This window comes from Eptesicus fuscus, chromosome 9 (genome assembly GCF_027574615.1).
Source record: "Eptesicus fuscus isolate TK198812 chromosome 9, DD_ASM_mEF_20220401, whole genome shotgun sequence".
Classification (NCBI taxonomy): domain Eukaryota; kingdom Metazoa; phylum Chordata; class Mammalia; order Chiroptera; family Vespertilionidae; genus Eptesicus; species Eptesicus fuscus.
Window position 1 is genome coordinate 38,439,370 of NC_072481.1, and position 18,442 is coordinate 38,457,811.

Here is an 18,442-nt window from a genome sequence, read left to right on the forward strand (position 1 = left end):
CAGCCTGTGGGAATGGCTTCTGAGCAAACAGAGATTTCTAAAGAAGTTTCGCTCTCTCTCTGAATAGCATCATGATGAGTTTTCCTAGCAATGACATCTAATATTGCCCATATATTTCTCAACACGCTCTTAGGCATATAATGTATATCTTTGGCCTGTAAGTAAAAAATGGAACCAAAATCTCAGATCTCTCTGGTGAGTGACCTTGGAGGGGTTATTTAACCTTGCTAAGCTTCTTTTTATTAAGCCTCTCTAAGTCTTTATATGTTAACCTTGCTGGAGAATTAAATGGAGTAGAGCAGGTATAATGTCAGGCCATGATAGGTACTCAATACATCAGATGGGTCTGGATTGGAATCCCCTCTTGCATGTACTCACTTAGAGACCCCTATGAGGCCTGATTTCCACATCTGTCAAATGGGGATAATAATTCTTAGGTTTCATGTTGTTGTGAAGGTCTATGCAATAATATTAGTGGACAAGCCTAACGAGGAGGCACTCAGCATGTGGTAAGACCTATGCCCTCCCTTTTCCTGAACACTTTTGGTTTAGTTGTCATGGTTAAGAACCAGTGAGGAGCATGATAAAACAGTTTTAAAAAGTAAAAATGCACAAAGGCAAAAACAGATGACATGTGTTCCTTTCCTTGGGGGGTGGGGGGAGGGCGTAGGAGGGAGGAGGCTCCTAAAGGTTAAACTTGGGACGTGGTGAAGACATCAAGATGATTCTGCCTAAGTAAAAAATTAAAAACTTTACTAGGCCATCACATTTGGTTCATATCAAAATCACTCAGATCCAAAGACACATTCCGAGCAGTTGACATTCATTTCAGTTGGAGGCTAATCCAATCTTTAAAAAATTAATCCGAGCTTGACACAAAGCTGATCTCATGTATTTTCGCAGAACATCCCACTCCCCGTCGATTTCCTGGGAAGGAAATGGGCAGCCTGGCTGTCAGAAATAGAACTGAAAACACCCCTTTTCCTCATTTCAGCTGGAATCTGCAGTTTCCAAAAGGGTTTAAACAGCCCAATGGACTCTCATAAATTATTCCTGTCACAGCTTTTCACTTGAGATGTACTTCCCTCCCCCACAAAAAAGCTCATGTCCTTTCATTCAATCATTGGGTTCTAGAACCCCAGCACTGGAAGGGCCCTCAGAAAGCTTGCCTATTCCCTGTCCATCAACCCCCTACATCACACAGTCATGAAATCCCACCAATTCTGGCCTCCTGCCATTTCCCAAACCCATCTCTCTAACTTTTCCTCAGCATTTATTCTCCCAGTCAAGCTCTCGTCACTTCTCTCACCTAGGCTACTGCAGTGATGTCCCAAATCTTTAGGACTCTGCCGTCCATCCCTAAATGGCGGTCAACATCTTTATAATATGTCAACATGCTTATACTACTCCTTGCTTAAAATCTTCCAGGGGCTCCCCTTAGAATCAGGTACAAGATGCTTATCTTGGCAGCTGACCCTCGGCATGTTCTGACCCCTGACTATCTCTTCAATTTCCTCCTGCTCTGCCACTACACCCCTTATGTTTTGGACCCCAGTCATAATTAACTGTGAATGTCTCTTTTGTTTCTGGAATGCTTTAATACATCTGGCACTATCCAAGAGGCTCATGTGCTCTTCATAACTAACATACATATATTCTGCTTTTTAAGGCTTTTCCTAACCTTTCTGCCCACCCCAAGCACTGTTATCTGCTCCTTTGTCTGTGGCCCCATACATTTTGCCCCATTCTATTTACACGTAGAATTGTCACTATATTGTCTGTTTTCCCCACTGTGCTTTGAATTTCTCAAAAACTAAAGCTCTATTGTATAACTTTGGATTCCCATGTGTGCAGAGTAGGTACACATGCACAGGCAGTTTGAAATATTCACTGAACATCTATTGTGTGTGCAGCACTAGGAATCTAGAGACGAGAATATACCCTATGTTCAGTGACCCTACAGCCTGGAGCCACAGCCAACACAGAGAGGCAAATCCTATCTAATAAAGAGGGAATATGCAAATTGACCATCATGCTGTAACAAAAATGGCTGCGCCCACAGCGGAGACAGGGATCCCATAACACAAGATGGCTGTACCCACAGCGGAGGCCGAGTTCCCATAACAAGCCTAAATGAGCAATCCGCAGGGACCTGAGGCTGCGTGGTGCTGGACCAGGGCAGGGGACCTGAGGCCACACCCCAACCTGGCGGGGCTTGATGGGGACCTCAAGGCGTGCCCCCTGTCCTGACCCGGGCTGGGGGACTTCAGGCCATGCACCCTGCCCTGGTGCCAGGCTGGGGGACCTGAGGCTGCATCCCCCACCTGGCGGGGCTTGATGGGGGACATCAGGCTGTGCCCCCTGGCCTGGGCCATGGGACCTCAAGGTGCACCCCTCAGCCTGGCACCATGCCAGGCAACCTGAGGCCGCAACCCCTACCCAGCGGGGCTTGACGGGGGTGGGACCGGCTGGGTCTGGATCTAGCCCAATGGAGGTGGGGCTAGCCAGGTCTGGGTCTCGAGCGATTACGAGGCATATGTAGGCGGGCGGGGACTTGACTCTGGTTCCCTTGGCATGCCCCAGACTCTGACAGGAGGAAGATTTTCATACACATTTTACTAATTTTCTTTCATCTCTGACACTTCTATTATAGAGAAAGGGCAAATAGCAATATTAAATTATTTCCTCTAATTAATTCCCTTTTAATGTGCACAAATTTCGTGCACCGGGTCACTAGTAAATAATAATAGTACAATGACATGATGAAAAAAAAGCACAAAATACTCTTGTTGGGATCCCAAGGAAAGGCTCTGAATAATCTGGGTGGTCAGAGAGAGGGGAAAAAAATGCTTCTAAGAGAGGATTATACAAGTTATGTCCTTTAAATTGAATTGGGTTTAGACTTTTAAAATTTCGGATTTATGGCTCCAAATGGCAGACTGGACATCCCTCCCAGATAAGACTCCATTGAACAGGCAACAAAGATGTACAAAACAGAATACATAAATCCTTGGTGGTTCAGATTTAAAAAACAAAAAAGGGGTGCTATCCACACAAATTTCGGAAGGATGGAAAGCCAATGATATCATCGAGGCATAATCCAGAGCACAAGAGGTCAGTGGCAGGCACAAGCAGAAGGCTGCAGTGACAGAGCCCTGGGAAGGGCAGGAAGCACAGGTCCAGCAGTGCCCTCATTTTGCCAGTACATGGTGAGGAGTCAGTACACACAGTCTGAATGGCTGACAAAAGTTTATTTATTTTTTTGTTAAAAATATCTTTAGTATAACTTAACTTTTAAATAACATTTTGTATCAGTATTGTCATCTGCAATAATTCCTTAAAGACAATCAATCTTGCATTTAACAAATATCCATTGAGTGACTCTATGCTAGGCATCCTCTGAAATATTAGGAATATAGCAGTGAACAAAATAGACAAAACCCTTATAGCACAGAATCCACTTTCCAGTGAGGAGCGACAGATTATAAACAAATAAAGAGTGACTTATCTAGTAAGTCAGATGGCGATCAGTGCTGCAAAGCAGGGGCCAGCAAACCTTTCCTGTAAAGAACCAGATAGGTGATAAATATTGTAGATTTTGCAGGCCATTAGGTCTCTGTCAAAGATACAGATGCTACTGTATTTAAATGCTGGGTTTACTTTCTGATAAACCCTGCAGGCCATAGTTTGCATACCCTTGTTATACAGAAAAATTTAAAATATTTTAAGTCAAAAATGCATTTAATACACTTAACCTACTAGATATCATAACTTAGTCCAGCTTACCTTAAATGTGCTCAGAATAATTACATTAGCCTAGCCTAGAGTTAGGCAGAATCATCAACTGCAAAGCCTTTTATAAGAAAGGGTTGGCTGTCTCATGGAATTTATTATGCATATTGCTTTTGCATCATCATAAAGTCAAAAAATTGTATGTCAAACCATCGTTAAGTCAGGGCCCACCTGTACTTACTTTGCCATGGAAGCAGGAAAACAGCCATACAAAAATATATAAACAAATGCATGTGGCTTTGTTCCAATAAAACTTTGTTTACAAAAACAAGCAGTGGGCCGGATCTGACCTATGGCCTATAGGCCATAGTTTGCATACCCTTGTTATAAAGAAAAAGCAAGCAGGGACAGGAGTTGATAACTTGTAGAAAGGTACCACATACAATGGAAAGACCATTTTAAATAAGGAGTGAGAGTGATTGTAAGATCTGGGGCCCAAACAACCACAAAGATGAATTTGGCATTTACTGAGTGGGAAGACTGTGGGCAAGCAGGTTGGAGAAGGGACAGAGGGAAGTAGAGCCAAAGACCCTGAATTAAGTTTGGGATATTTTAAGCTTGAGATGTGTGTTAGATATTCAAGTGGACACATCAAGCAGGCAGTTGGACGTAAGAGTCTATAGTTGCAGCAGAGACAACCACCTACTTGAAGAACTAAAAATATTGGAGAGATAAAATAATAGGATGAGAGATGGAGAGTGTGAAGAGTTTAAGAGACTAACACCACCTAAACATATAAATTAGAGTTATGATGGTCACCTACTTAAAATAAAAAAAATACTCCAAAAGAAATTAAGTGAAATAAGCCCATGATAAAATGACAAATAGTATATGATTCCACTTAGACAAGGTACCTGGGGTAGGTAAATTGATAGAGACAGAAAGTAGAAGGGTAATTACCAGAGGCTGGGGTGGGAAGGAGGGTTGGGTAGTTAGTGTTTAATGCATACAGACTCTCTCTTTGAGATGATGAAAAAGTCCTGGAGACAAATGGTGGTGATGATTGCACAACAATGTGATTGTACTTAATGCCACCAAACTATACACTTGAAAATGGTTAAGATGGTAAACTTTGTTATGCATATTTTACCACAATATACTTTTTAATTTTTATAAACTTACATAGTAATCGCACATAAGAAAGAAAGAAATTGTGACCTCTTGGGGTAAAAGATGAAAAGAGAGAAAGGAAGGGAGATTTTGGCTTTGTATTTTGTACTTTTCTGTACTGTTTGGATTCTTTAACCATATGCACACATTATTTTCATATTTTTAGGTCAAATATTTTAAAAGAATGAGTATGCAAAGGGAGAGGTTCAATCCATGTTTCTGCTTGACTTGTACCCAATTTCTCAAATACTATTCTAAAGAAGCTGATTTCCAAGAAGGCTTCAAAGCCCCTTTTTATTATTATTACTTGAAGCTATTCCCTTGGAATCAGACACTTGTGTTTTTCCGATAGAGCTTGCATTCAAAGCCTCAGAGGGTTGGTGCATTTGGAAACCTCAGCACAGCCCTCTGCCTTTGAACTGAGTTTTCCAGGACTCCTCGCACATTCCTCATCCAACACAACCATCAGGCAGCCAGTATTTCTTGAGTTGCCCATGGAGGTGGCCAGCGCCTGCTGGAGCATGTCCATTAAAGAAAGCCTCCCACCAGCAAAGCAGACCTCAGGAAAATCCCAGACTGCAGCTGCTCACTGCTCAGACTTCAACCAACAGGCTCTGTGATGCCAATAGGAAGGCTTCAAGTAAGGTCGTCTCATCTTACAGACGTTACCAGAAATTCTGGATTCCAGTGAGAGAATTCTAGCATGTCAGAGTTTGAAGAGACCACAGAGTTTGAAGAGACCACTTAGCTACATACTGTCAAATCATTCCATTTTACAGAGGGGTAAATGAGGCCTAAAGATGCCTACAGGCTATGAGTTAGAAGCAAAGCCCAAACCCAAATGTAAGTGTGGATATCAGGAAAAAATATGCATTACTTTGCTCGAACCTTACAGCAAAGTTATGCATAAGAAACTTTTTAAATCTGCATTTTATAGGTATTACTTAATTTGTTCAAGTCACACAGTAAAGAGTAAGGTTGAGAATTGAACTCAGATAAGTCTGCAAGGACCGCCCAGATTGGTGGGTCCTGTCCTGTTGGAGGAAGGGGAGGAACAGATGGTGATTAGGAAAATACGAAGATGGAGGAAGCAGGGAAGGAATACACATAGTTGCAGCTAACTTGGCAGAAGGGGTAATAGCATGAGTAAGCCAGAATTCTTAGATGGACTATGAAGTCATGTAATTAATGGATCATTTCTCTGTTGATGACTCTCTTTTTCTTTTTATTTCATGTGCCAGGACTTGCTCTAAGTGCTAGAGATGTGGACTTGAATCAGACAGGGTCCTGCCCTCAGGAGACAGTCTAGCAGGCCAGAAGGTTACCAGGCTGCTAATAGAGACAGTTGCAATACTGTAGTGTGATGACCATGGGATAGAGCAATATTTGCTAAACTTTTTGTAAGAATTACCCACTCCGGATTTACTGAGTTGGATTATTTAGGGGAAGGACCTGGTCATCTGCATTTTTATGGAGTCCCCCAAGTGATTCTTATTATTAGTCACAATGGCTTTAGAATCATTCAAATGTTGATTGCAATTCTGGTTCAGCCAATGATATTATTATCAGTCTGACAAAATTATCTCTCTGGATGTTCACCTTTCACCTGCTCGCAGATCCTTCAAGATGCCCTCCCCTTCTATCAAGATACAGGCTACTTTGCATGGTTGCACAAGTTGTGCGCTGCACAAAAACACCAGCCAAAAGACTGAATGTTTCTGAGACTCCATCCTGTACTAATTCCTCCACCCTGAGGAAAGGGCCCCCCCTTTTTTTTCCATCCAAATGCTCTAAGCTCTGCCTCCTATTGTTCTGTGTCTTCCTAGAAGGAGTGACTTTTGTAATTCATCTGCCCAGAGTGAGCACTTTTCCCTAACTTGGACAAAGGCACCACATACACTAGCAGGATCCTATGGTACTAGTACCTGTTACCACTCCAAGATTGCTCTACTGCAGGTGGCTTTTTCATCTCTTTACTGGCTGTACCAGTCTATGTCTGAACCAGTTCCTGGTCTGATTCCTTGCCAGTTCATTGGGCCTTGCAATAAAAGATGCAGCATCCCAGATCCTGTCTGCCCCCTGCCTGGAACGAGAGCAATAGGGTTTATAATTAACAATCATAAGATCCCAGGCCCTACAGAACTTTGGAGTCAGGCCTGAATTCCATTTTTTACCTCACTTTTTACTAAGTCATTTGAACAAATTAAGTATTATCTATAAATGCAGATTTTAAAATTTCTTATGCATAACTTTGCTGTCAAGTTTGAATAAGATAATGGATGTAAAAGTCCTTAGCACAGAGCCTGGAATATAATGAGTTTTGTTTCCTATGTGCAATCTCATTTATCTTAAGCTTATTATTGTTACTATCCCCATTTCACAGATAAAGAAAATGAGACTTGGAGGTGAGAAAGGGGAAGTGGTACAGAGTTGATACCTAATTCCAATTCTAATTTTCTAACCCATGTTTCTTCTACTTTTTTTTTTTCAGTTACCATTGACATACCATATTATATCAGTCTCAGGTGTACAACATATTGATTAGACATTTATATAACTTACAAAGTAATCACCCCAATCAATCTAGTCACGTTCCTTCTGCTTTTGCCTCTAGATTCAGACATCAACTTTTCTCAGGGTTTCAGGTTCAAGGAGAGGCAAGAGTAAGATTTCATCCTCAGCAAATAAATGTACCTCTATTAGGTCCGGCAAAACATGTACAATGAAAAATAGGCTTTTACTTTTGAGTGCCAACTCAACTGGGTTAGTAATTTACTGCCCAGAGGACAATGTCATGAAGGATTACAAGAGCACGACAAGGTTCATAGAATATCATGATTGATTAATGACATCAGCCATGGGAATGGGATCCAGGAATGATGGCAGGCCCTACAGAGAGCACCTCACCCCCTTTCAGATTTCTAAGTCTGCCCAAAGTTAAGCACACTAAATAAAAAAGGAGGTCCAAGGGTACTAAACAAAGCTGTTAAAGACCATTAGCACCTTATTAAGACCTTTTCCCGGATGCAGCCAGAAACAGCCAAAGAATACAGCATGGAGGAACATTTTTGAGAGAAAGCATGAAGCTGCCTGAAGCATTTTATGGAAGAAGGAAAACTCAGTCTGTCCATTACCAAAGACTTCTAGGTTCCCTCTTCCTGAACACCCAGGTGGATAGAAGGAAGTCACTATGGAGTTCTAAAACCTCTGTGAAGCCCAGTAGGAGCTTATGTCTGACGGTGGGAACCAACTTTGGCTTTCCCAACCTCAGGTGTTTTATCTGTAAAATGTGGACAATGAATTCTAATTCATTGTGGTTTTGCGAGTATTAAATAAGGTTAGTTACCTGAAGCTTCAGAAAAGAAGACAAAATATTATGACAATAGAAGTATTGATGTGGAGAAACCAAGATGGCGGCATAGGTAATCACCTATACTTGCTGCCTCTCACAACCATATCAAAACCACAACTAAATGGCAGAACAATTACCACCCAGAACCGCGGGAAAGCTGGCTGAGTGGAAATTCCGCAACTAGAGAGGTGAAGAAAGCTCATTGAGACCAGTAAGAGGTGTGGAGGCGTGAAAAGTGCTGCACCTGGATGTGCTGCTTTTTAAACCAGGAGGGAGATACAAGCTCCCACTTGCTCTGAACTCCAGTTCCCTGCGAGACTCTGGGGGACCTAGACACATATGGGGAGAAACTGGTCTGGCATCGGGACAGGGGCGGCTTACTCTTAGAAGTGCTCCCAGCGATCATTGTTCCTGCACGGGCGGAGGGTGTGCGGGACACAGAGAACCAGGGACTTCTCTGTTTCAGGGCAGCCATTGCTGTTTGCTCCACCCTGGTGATTCCCAGAGACCCTACCCCACCCAATTTACAACCACACCCAAACTGTGAGCAGCAGCTTTTGCATATGAATGGCCTGTTCTTTCACCTAAAACAAACTGCAGCTGGGTCAGAGAGCCCCAGAGATTCCAAAAGAAGGCGTACTACCTGGCAGCAGCAGTGGCCTTGCTTCACAGCTAGGCCTCGTCTGGGCACTTCCAAACCTCATACAAAAAGGAGGAATCTGCAGATGTCTCTGTAGCTCCTGCTGGGCGGCCCCAGACAGTGGCTGACCTTGCACCTCCTTGGAGATCCAAGAGCCAGTGTACCCAGTGATCAGAGTGAGACCATATCAGATTACAACTCTTCACATCCATAAGAGACACACTCAAGGGGCAGACTCAGTGAGCACCAAAGCCCTACTGAAGCAAGTCCTGCCCCATAAGGGTGGCTCCTGTGCAACAGATCTTCCAGTGTAGACACAGCTGGTCATCTCAGCCAATTGGCCTGGAGGTCAATTCCTCCCAGTGATACCAACAGCAATCAAGGGTTAACTACAACAAGACTGTGCAAACAGCGCACAAAAGAGTGCACCAAGAGCATCCACCTCAGGTGACTGGGGAGGCTGAGACACTGGGCCCTATAAGACACCAATCACACAGGGAAACTCTATCAACTCAAGAAGACTTAGCAGCTACCCAGTACATGGAAACAAACACAGGGAAGCAGCCAAAAATGCGGAGACAAAGAAACAAGTCACAAATGAAAGAAATGGATGAAAGCAAAATACTGGATATAGAGTTCAAAACCACGGTTATAAAGTTACTCAAGAATCTTCTAGAAACCTCTGAGAAATTTAGTGAGACCCTCAAGGATGTGAAAAAGGACCAATCAGAAATTAAGCATACACTGACTGAAATAAATAATAATATACAGAGATCCAACAGCAGACTAGAGGATCGCAAGAATTAAGTCAAAGATTTGAAATACGAAGAAGCAAAAAACACCCAACTGGAAAAACAAAAAGAAAAAAAGAATCCAAAAATATGAAGATAGTGTAAGGATCCTCTGGGACAACTTCAAGTGTACCAACATCTGAATTATGGGGGTGCCAGAAGAAGAGAGAGAGCAAGATATTGAAAACCTATTTGAAGAAATAATGACAGAAAACTTCCCCTACTTGGTGAAAGAAATAGACTTATAAGTCCAGGAAGTGCAGAGAACCCCAAACAAGAGGAATCTAAAAAGGACCACATCAAGACACATCATAATTAAAATGCCAAGGGCAAAAGACAAAGAGAGAATCTTAAAAGCAGCAAGAGAAAAACAGTTAGTTACCTACAAGGGAGTACCCATATGACTGTCAGCTGATTTCTCAACAGAAACTATGCAGGCCAGAAGGGAGTGGCAAAAAATATACAAAGTGATGAATAGCAAGAATCTACAACCAAGATTACTCTACCCAGCAAAGTTATCAAATAGAATTGAAGGTCAGATAAAGAGCTTCACAGACAAGAAAAAGCTAAAGGAGTTCATCACCACCAAACTAGTATTATATGAAATGCTGAAGGGTATTCTCTAAGAATAGGAAGAAAAAGGTAAAGATAAAAATTATGAACAACAAAGTGACAACAAGTACTTATCTATCAACAAGTGAATCTAAAAATCAAGTGAATAAAAAATCTGAAGAACAGAATAAACTGGTGAATATAATAGAATCAGGGGCATAGAAAGAGAGTGGACTGACAATTCTCGGGGGGAAGGGGGTATAGGGGTGCAGGAAGAGATTGGACAAAAATCTTACACCTACGGACGAGGACAATGGGGGGGGGGGTAAGGGCATGGGGTGGGGCGGGGTGGGAACTAGGTGGAGGGGAGCTATGGAGGGGGGAAGAGGAACAACTGTAATACTCTGAACAATAAAGATTTATTCAAAAAATATATTATGACAATATGGATGGATCTTGAGACTGTCATGCTAGGCAAGATAAGTCAGACAGAAAAAGTCAAGAACCATAGCATTTTAATCATATGTGGGATATAAAACTGAAAACAACAAATGAACAAACAAGCAAAAACTCATAGACACAGACAACTGTATGTATGGTGGTTAACAGAAGGAAAGTGGGGTAGGAGATAGTAAAGGGTAAAGGTGGTCAAATATTGGTGATGGAAGGAGATTTGATTTTGTATAGTAAACATACAATGCAATATAAAGATTATGTATTATAGAATTGTACACTTGAAACTTATGTAATTTTATTAACCAATGTCACCCAATAAATGTCATAAAAATATGAAAAAAAAGAAAGAAGCTTCAGAGAACTCCACCCAAAATAGGTATTAGATAGCATTCATTCCCCACTCTTTCCCTGCCTCCCTTGAAAGAAACATTGTGATATGTTGTTTGTAATTCAGAGTTGTCAAGTTATAATTTACATACAGTAGTCCCTCCTTACCCATGGTTTCACTTTCTGCGGTTTTGGTTAGCCACGATCAACCTCGGTCCAAAAATACTCAGTGAAAAATTCCAGAAAGAAACAATTCATGTTTTAAATTGTGTGCTGTCCAGCATAGTACGATGAAATCACATGCCCTCCCACCCAGGACATGATTCACTCCTTTCTTCAGCATGTCCACATTGAATAGACTACCCTTCTCCCACCCTCATGGTCACATAGAAGCCATCTCAGTTATCAGGTCAGCTGTCGCAGTATTGCAGTGCTTGTGTTGAACACTTATCTTACTTAGTAATGGCCCCAAAGCACAAGAGCAGTGATGCTGGCAATTTGGATATGCCAAAGAGAAGTTCTAAAGTGCTTCCTTTAAGTTAAGCATGTCAAACTCAAAGGCTAACACGGGCCAAATAAACAAAGTTTAAGTTTATGTGGGCTGCAAAAAAACAAAAGCTTCAATTTTCATAGAAACTTATGTTTATTTCGATAGAGACATGCTGAATACAAAGGGCTGAAATAAATGAGTAATCGTTAACATAAAATAATAGAACATTTTAATAAAAATTAATATTTTTTCTTGAACATTAACATACCAGACACTGAAAAACTGCACAAATTAATAAGTGTAATGCAAATAAACCTATTTTTCTTGTTCTCCAAAAGTGAAATATTTCCTGTTGTGCACATCAAGCAAGTCAATCCAAGACTAATGATGTGGCAATTGACTGCTAAAATATTTGCTGCTAGTATTAGTGGAGAGAAATGGTGCACCTGCGCATAAGGTGCATAAGGGAAATGAATGCAACATGATTATAGTAATCAGTCATTAGCAAATGTTGTCGTTCATTATTAATAATTATGTATAACAGGATATTGTAAAAGTTAAGTTACAAAATTTTTATTAAAACACTAGTAACCCTGCACAAGAATCCATGTGCCAATAGCTCGCCAGTAGCTCACTGCCGCCTTCCAGTAGCTCTCTGCCCACTGCCCCACCCTCCTGTAGCTACTCCCAACCCCCATAGCTTGCTGCCCTGCCCCCTCCTGCAGCTCTCTGCCACCCACTTGTAGCTTGCTGCCCCCACCCTCCTGCTGATCCATGATCCAGTCGTTATGCAGTCGGTCATTATGCTTCACAACCTAACAACCATTTGCATATTACATCTTTATTATATAGGATTTCTTATATACCGTTATATTGCCTGGGCTGCAAAAATATTCATTGTGGGCCACATGCAGCCCTCAGGCCACGAGTTTGACATGGTTTAAGTGAAAGGTGCTGCTGAGGTTGCTAAGATCTACAATTGGAACAAATCTTCTATCTATAAAATTGTGAAGAAGGAAAAAATAAATTTAGGCTGGTTTTGCTGTTGCACCTCTAACTGTACCAGGTAAGGACACAGTGCATGATAAGTGCTTAGTTAATATAAAAAAGGCATTAAATTTGTGGTTGGGAGACATGAACAGAGAGAGACCACATTCATATAACTTTTATTAGAATACTAGAGGCCTGGTGCATGAAATTCATGCAGTCAGCGGGGGCGGGAGCGGGGTGGTTCCCTCAGCCCAGCCTGCTTCCTCTTGAAGTCCGGGAGCTCTCAGGGGATGTCCAACTGCCGCAGAGGCAAGAGAGGCTCCCGCCACCACCACTGCACTTGCCAGCCATGAGCCTGGCTTCTGGCTGAGTGGTGCTCCCCCTGTGGGAGTGCACTGACCACCAGGGGGAAGCTCCTGCATTGAATGGGATCAGGTCAAAACCAGCTCTCTGACATCCCCCAAGGGGTCCTGGATTGCAAGAGGGTGCAGGCCAGGCTGAGGGAACACCACTGATGCACAATCAAGGTCGGGGAGGGATGCAGGAGGTTGGCCAGCCAGGGAGGGACCAGTCAGGGAGGGCTCTAGGGGGTGTCTGGCCCCTCTCACTCAGTCCTGATCTGCCTGACCCCAGCAGCAAGCTAACCTACAAGTTCAAGTGTCTGTCCCCTGGTGGTCAGTGCACATCATAGCGAGCAGTTGAGCAGCCTAGCATATCATTAGCATATTATGCGCTCATTGGTTGAATGGATGACCATACACTTAGCATATTAGGTTTTTATTATATAGGACTAGAGGCCCGGTGAATGAAATTTGTGCACAGGGGTGTGTGTCCCTCAGCCCAGCCTGCACCCTCTCCAATCTGGGACCCCTCCAGGGATGTCTGACTGCCCTTTTAGGCCTGATCCCAGTAGTATTGGGCCTAAACGGGCAGTTGGACATCCCTCTCACAATCCAGAACTGCTAGCTCCCAACTGCTCACCTGCCTGCCTTCCTGATTGCCCCTAACCGCTTCTGCCTGCCAGCCTGATTACCCCCTAACCACTTCCCTGCCAGTCTGATTGATGCCTAACTGCTCCCCTGCCAGCCTGTTTGCCCCTAACTGCTCTCCCCTGCAGGCCTGGGTCCCCCACAACTGCCCTTCCCTGCAGGCCTGGTCGCCCCCAACTTCCCTCCTCTGCCGGCCTGGTCACCCCTAACTGCCCTCCCTTGAAGGCTTGATTGCCCCCAACTGCCCTCCCTTGCAGGCCTGGTCCCTCCCAACTGCCCTCCCCTGCTGGCCATCTGTGGTGGCCATCTTGTGTCCACATGGGGGCAGCCATCTTTGACCACATGGGGCAGCCATCTTGTGTTGGAGTGATGGTCAATTTGCATATTATTCTTTTATTAGATAGGACTAGAGGCCCGGTGCACAAAATTCATGCACAGGGGGGTGTCCCTCAGCCCAGCTTGCACCCTCTCCAATCTGGGACCCTTCAAGGGATGTCTAACTGCCCATTTAGGCCTGATCCCACAGGCCCGATAAACTGACAATCGGATATCCCTTTCACAATCCGGGACTACTGGCTCCCAACCACTTGCCTGCCTGCCTGCCTGATTGCCCCTAACAGCTTCTGCCTGCCAGCCTGATCACCCCCTAACCACTCCCCTGCCAGCCTAACTGCTCCCCTGCTGGCCCAATTGCCCCCAACTGCCCTCCCCTGCCAGCCTGGTCACCCCTAACTGCCCTCTCCTGCTGGTCTGGTCACCCCAACTGCCCTCCCCTGCAGGACTGGTCCCCCGCAACTTCCCTCTCTCCCCAACAGGCCCAATCACCCCCAACTGCCCTCCCCTGCTGACCTGGTTAGCTCCAACTGCCCTCCTCTGCCAGCCATCTTGTGGCGGCCATCTTGTGTCCACATGGGGCAACCATCTTGTATGAGGGCATGATGGTCAATTTGCATATTACCTCTTTATTATATAGGATATTGTTATGACTTCCCTATTTTATTGTTAGTTATTATTATTCATCTTTTACTGTGCCTAGTTTATAAATTAAACTTTATCATAGATATGTATGTATAGGAAAAACATTTAAAATAGGTATAGGGTTCAGTACTATCCGTGGTTTCAGGCATCCACTAGGGATCTTGAAACTTATCTCCCATGGATGAGAGGAAACTACTGTACAGTAAAATTCACTCATTTTAGGTGAACATTTTATGAGTTTTGACAAACATGTGTAGGCATATGGCTATTACCACAGTACGATACAGAATGCTGCCATTACCCCAGAAAGTTCCTTCATGCCTCTTTCAATGGCAAACACCTCCAGCCTATGGCAAACACTGATCTTATTTCTGCCCCTGTAGTATTGCTTCTTGGTGTGGCCCATTTTTTTACATTTATCTTTCTTGTTGAAAGTATTACAGATGCTCCCCTCTTTCCCCAGTGACCCCCTCCACCCTGTAAAAGCATACATCCAAATAGCAAATAATTCCCTTGAGTTTTTCTTTCACATTTTACTCAAAAATAGCTCTACTCTTTTTTCTGGAAAAATTCTTCATTAAATAAATGAATACCATGTGCATATTAAAAAGACATTCCACTTAGTATTCTTCTATTTATAGCCAGAGTTAAATCAGCGGGAACCCCATGAGCCTGTCAGGATCCACTGTCCTCTTCAGCTCGCACTCCTCCCTGCTGCAGCCCAACTGCAGAGCTGGCTCCAGGCCCAGGTGCACAGGCAAGTCAGAGTGCCAATGGGGCCTTAGACAAAATCTACTGCAGAGGTGTGCTCTGCAACCTTTCCGGGAATTTTTTAGGGAACCCTGGAATTCCCATGAGGAATATATGCCTATATAATAATTAACAACAACATGTAGAAGAAAGGGAATTGAACTAGAAACACAGCGAGAAGAAAGAATGAGTAGACCAGGTGGTCTCCAAAGTCCTTTCCTGCAGAGAAGTCCCATGGTCCAGGTAGATCACTCAACAAGTCCCACTTTCACCACCTGTGCCAGATACTGCACTAAGCACAAGAATTACAGATGGGCAAGTAAAGGAAAAATATCACATATGCCTGGTTTCTGCCCACAAAGAATTTACTAACAGAGAGATAAAACATGCAGGGAAGGGTGTGATTGAGTGGAGGAGAAGTAGCATGGTCTATGGAGCTAAAGAGAATGCGATTTTAACCTGATTTTGTCATTTGCTAGTTGTGTGACCTTGGGAATGGTGCTTTACCTCTCTGAGCCTCATTGTTCTCATCTGTGAGCTGGAAATTGCATCCATGCTCAGAGGGGTGTTGTGTGAAATGAATGACGTAATGGATATAAAGCACCTCACCCAGTTCCTGTTATATTGAGGCTCAGGAAAGGGAAGTTTCCTTCTTAGCCTCTGTATTAGCCAAGGTATTCCAGAAAAACAGAACCAAGATAGACAGAGAGGGAGAGATCCATATTGAGATTGATTATAAGGAATTGGCTCATGCAATTATGGAGGTTGAAAAGTCCCAAGACCTGCAGTCAGCAAGCTAGAAACTTGGGAGAACTAATGGTGTACTTCCAGTCCAAGTCTGAAGACTTGAGAACCGGAAGAGCTGATGGCATGGTTCCAATCCAAAAGCCAACAAACAGGCTTGAAACCCAAGAGCTAATTGTTCACTTTGTATCTGAGAACAGGCAAAGACTGATGTCCCAGCTCAGCCGTTAGGCAGGAGGAGTCACCTCCTACTCAACCTTTTTGTTCAGTCGACTGGATGAGGCCCACCCACATTAGGAAGGACAGTCAGCTTTACACAGTATACCGATTCAAAATACCAGTATCATTGAAAAATACCCTCATAGACATACCCAAGAATAATGTTTGGCTAAAGATCACGGCATCCTGTGGCCCAGGTGAAGCATCAAATTGATCATCGCATCCTCCAAGAAAGGAATTGATGTTCTAAAAGAGGTTTATTTAGAGAAGAAGAACATTTTTGAATGGGGGAAAAAATGTTACTTCTGACTGAAAGGTGCAGAGGAGAAGGTATTTAAATCTGGTTCTCATAGCTGCACCATTTTCTGAAAACCTGGCCCATTCTACTTAAACCTGGGTTTAAGTCCATCCACCCCTTCAGTGTCAGCTACATACCAAGACGTGACCACTCACTTTCTACCTTGCATTATAGCCCCTGTCTCAATTCTACTAGTACGTAGGCTTCTTGAGGACATTGTCCATGACTGATGCAGTCTCAGTGCCTGGCACAAGGCAGAGGTTGGGGAAATATTGATTGAGGGACTATGATATCTAAACCTAACCATTTCATGCAACAAATAAAGTAACTAAGTTTCAAAACTTATTTGTTCATCCAACCAGCATTTTCTGAGCCTCTACTACATACTCTAATAATAAATAAAGTTAAATAGAGAGAGTAAGTAAGACTTCATGTATGCCCCTAAAACTCACATTGACATAATGGAGAAAAATGAAAACACAAAGGAGGTCCTACTATGAGCAAGGGTCTTTATGTATATCACTTTATCTTATATTCCCAATGTCCATCCATTCATTTACTTATCCAAAACCATTTATTGAGCACTAACAGTTCCTGGCATTGTCCTGGGTTCCAGGGATACCATAATAAATAAAGGAGGTGTAGTTGTGCTGATGCAGAGTTCGCAATCTAGTGGGAGACACAGACAAATTGAGAGATAAAATAAAACAAAGTAATTTTGAAAATGGCAGTACTTGCCAAATGAAAGGGACTCAAAAAAAGAATATAAAATCTGCCTAGGGAGGTCAGGGAAGGTTTAATAGTATTTGAACTGAGAATTGAAAGAAGAGTACATGTTCTACAATCAGACATGTAAGGAATAGTGAATATATAATACACGCATTTTAGACCAGCAGAACAGCCTGTACAAAGGTTTGGCAATGTGGGAGAGCATACACAAATAAAAGCTTTCATTTTACAATGGAACCTCTTATAGTTTATTTTTTCCCTAAACATTATATTAAAACCTATGACCACAAACCATTGCATACTACAGCCTAACTCTGATTCTTTGTTCTAGTTCAGTGGTCGGCAAACTCATTAGTCAACAGAGCGACAAACCACGGCTTGCAAGCCGCATGTGGCTCGCGAGCCACAGTTTGCCGACCACTGTTCTAGTTGGTTAAATGTAACCCTCTGCGTGGCTGAGATTCAACAACTTCCAATAGTCATTAATCAGAAAACCATGTCAGGTTGGGCTGTAACTGCTGGGTCAGGGAGTGCCCAAGGGCAGGGGGTGCTCCTGTACTACCATATGTAGATCTCTGTGGTAAGCAACTTGCCTAAAGTTATACAGTGAGTGAATCACTGAATAGATGGGACTCAGACCCTTAGCTCAGGGCATTTTCTGCTACTGCACATTGTGTCTTAATGCCCCATCTCCTTGTCTTCCGGATCTAAACAACTCAACCTCTACAGCGAATAGCTAAGAAGGGCAAGAGAAATCTCTCTGAACATAGAAAGGCCCCTGGTTACTTCCTATTTTAGTGGGGAAACTTTGGGGAAAAACGCTTACTTTGAATAGATATAAGAAATCCTACATAATAAAAGGCTAATATGCAAATAGACTGAACGGCAAAACAACCTAACAACCGGTCGCTATGATATGCACTGACCACCAGGGAGCACACGGAACATGGAGGTGAGCAGGGGTGTCAGACCAAGGCGGGGCGCCGGTTGCTGTCATTGGGGCGATCCTCTGGTGGTTACTGAAAATTCTTTGCTCCCACGCACTGCGGTCCCGCCTGGTGCTAACACCTGCTGCCAGCGCTGGCCCCACTCGCACCCACTGCCAGCACCTGGTGCCAGCCCTGATAGCTCAGCACCGTCAGTGGGTGAGAGTGGGGGCTGCTGGCCCTGATCGCCCCTCAGGGCTTCTTCACCTCTCCCTGCTCCTGAGGGGAAATAGGGGTCAGCAGCAGGGA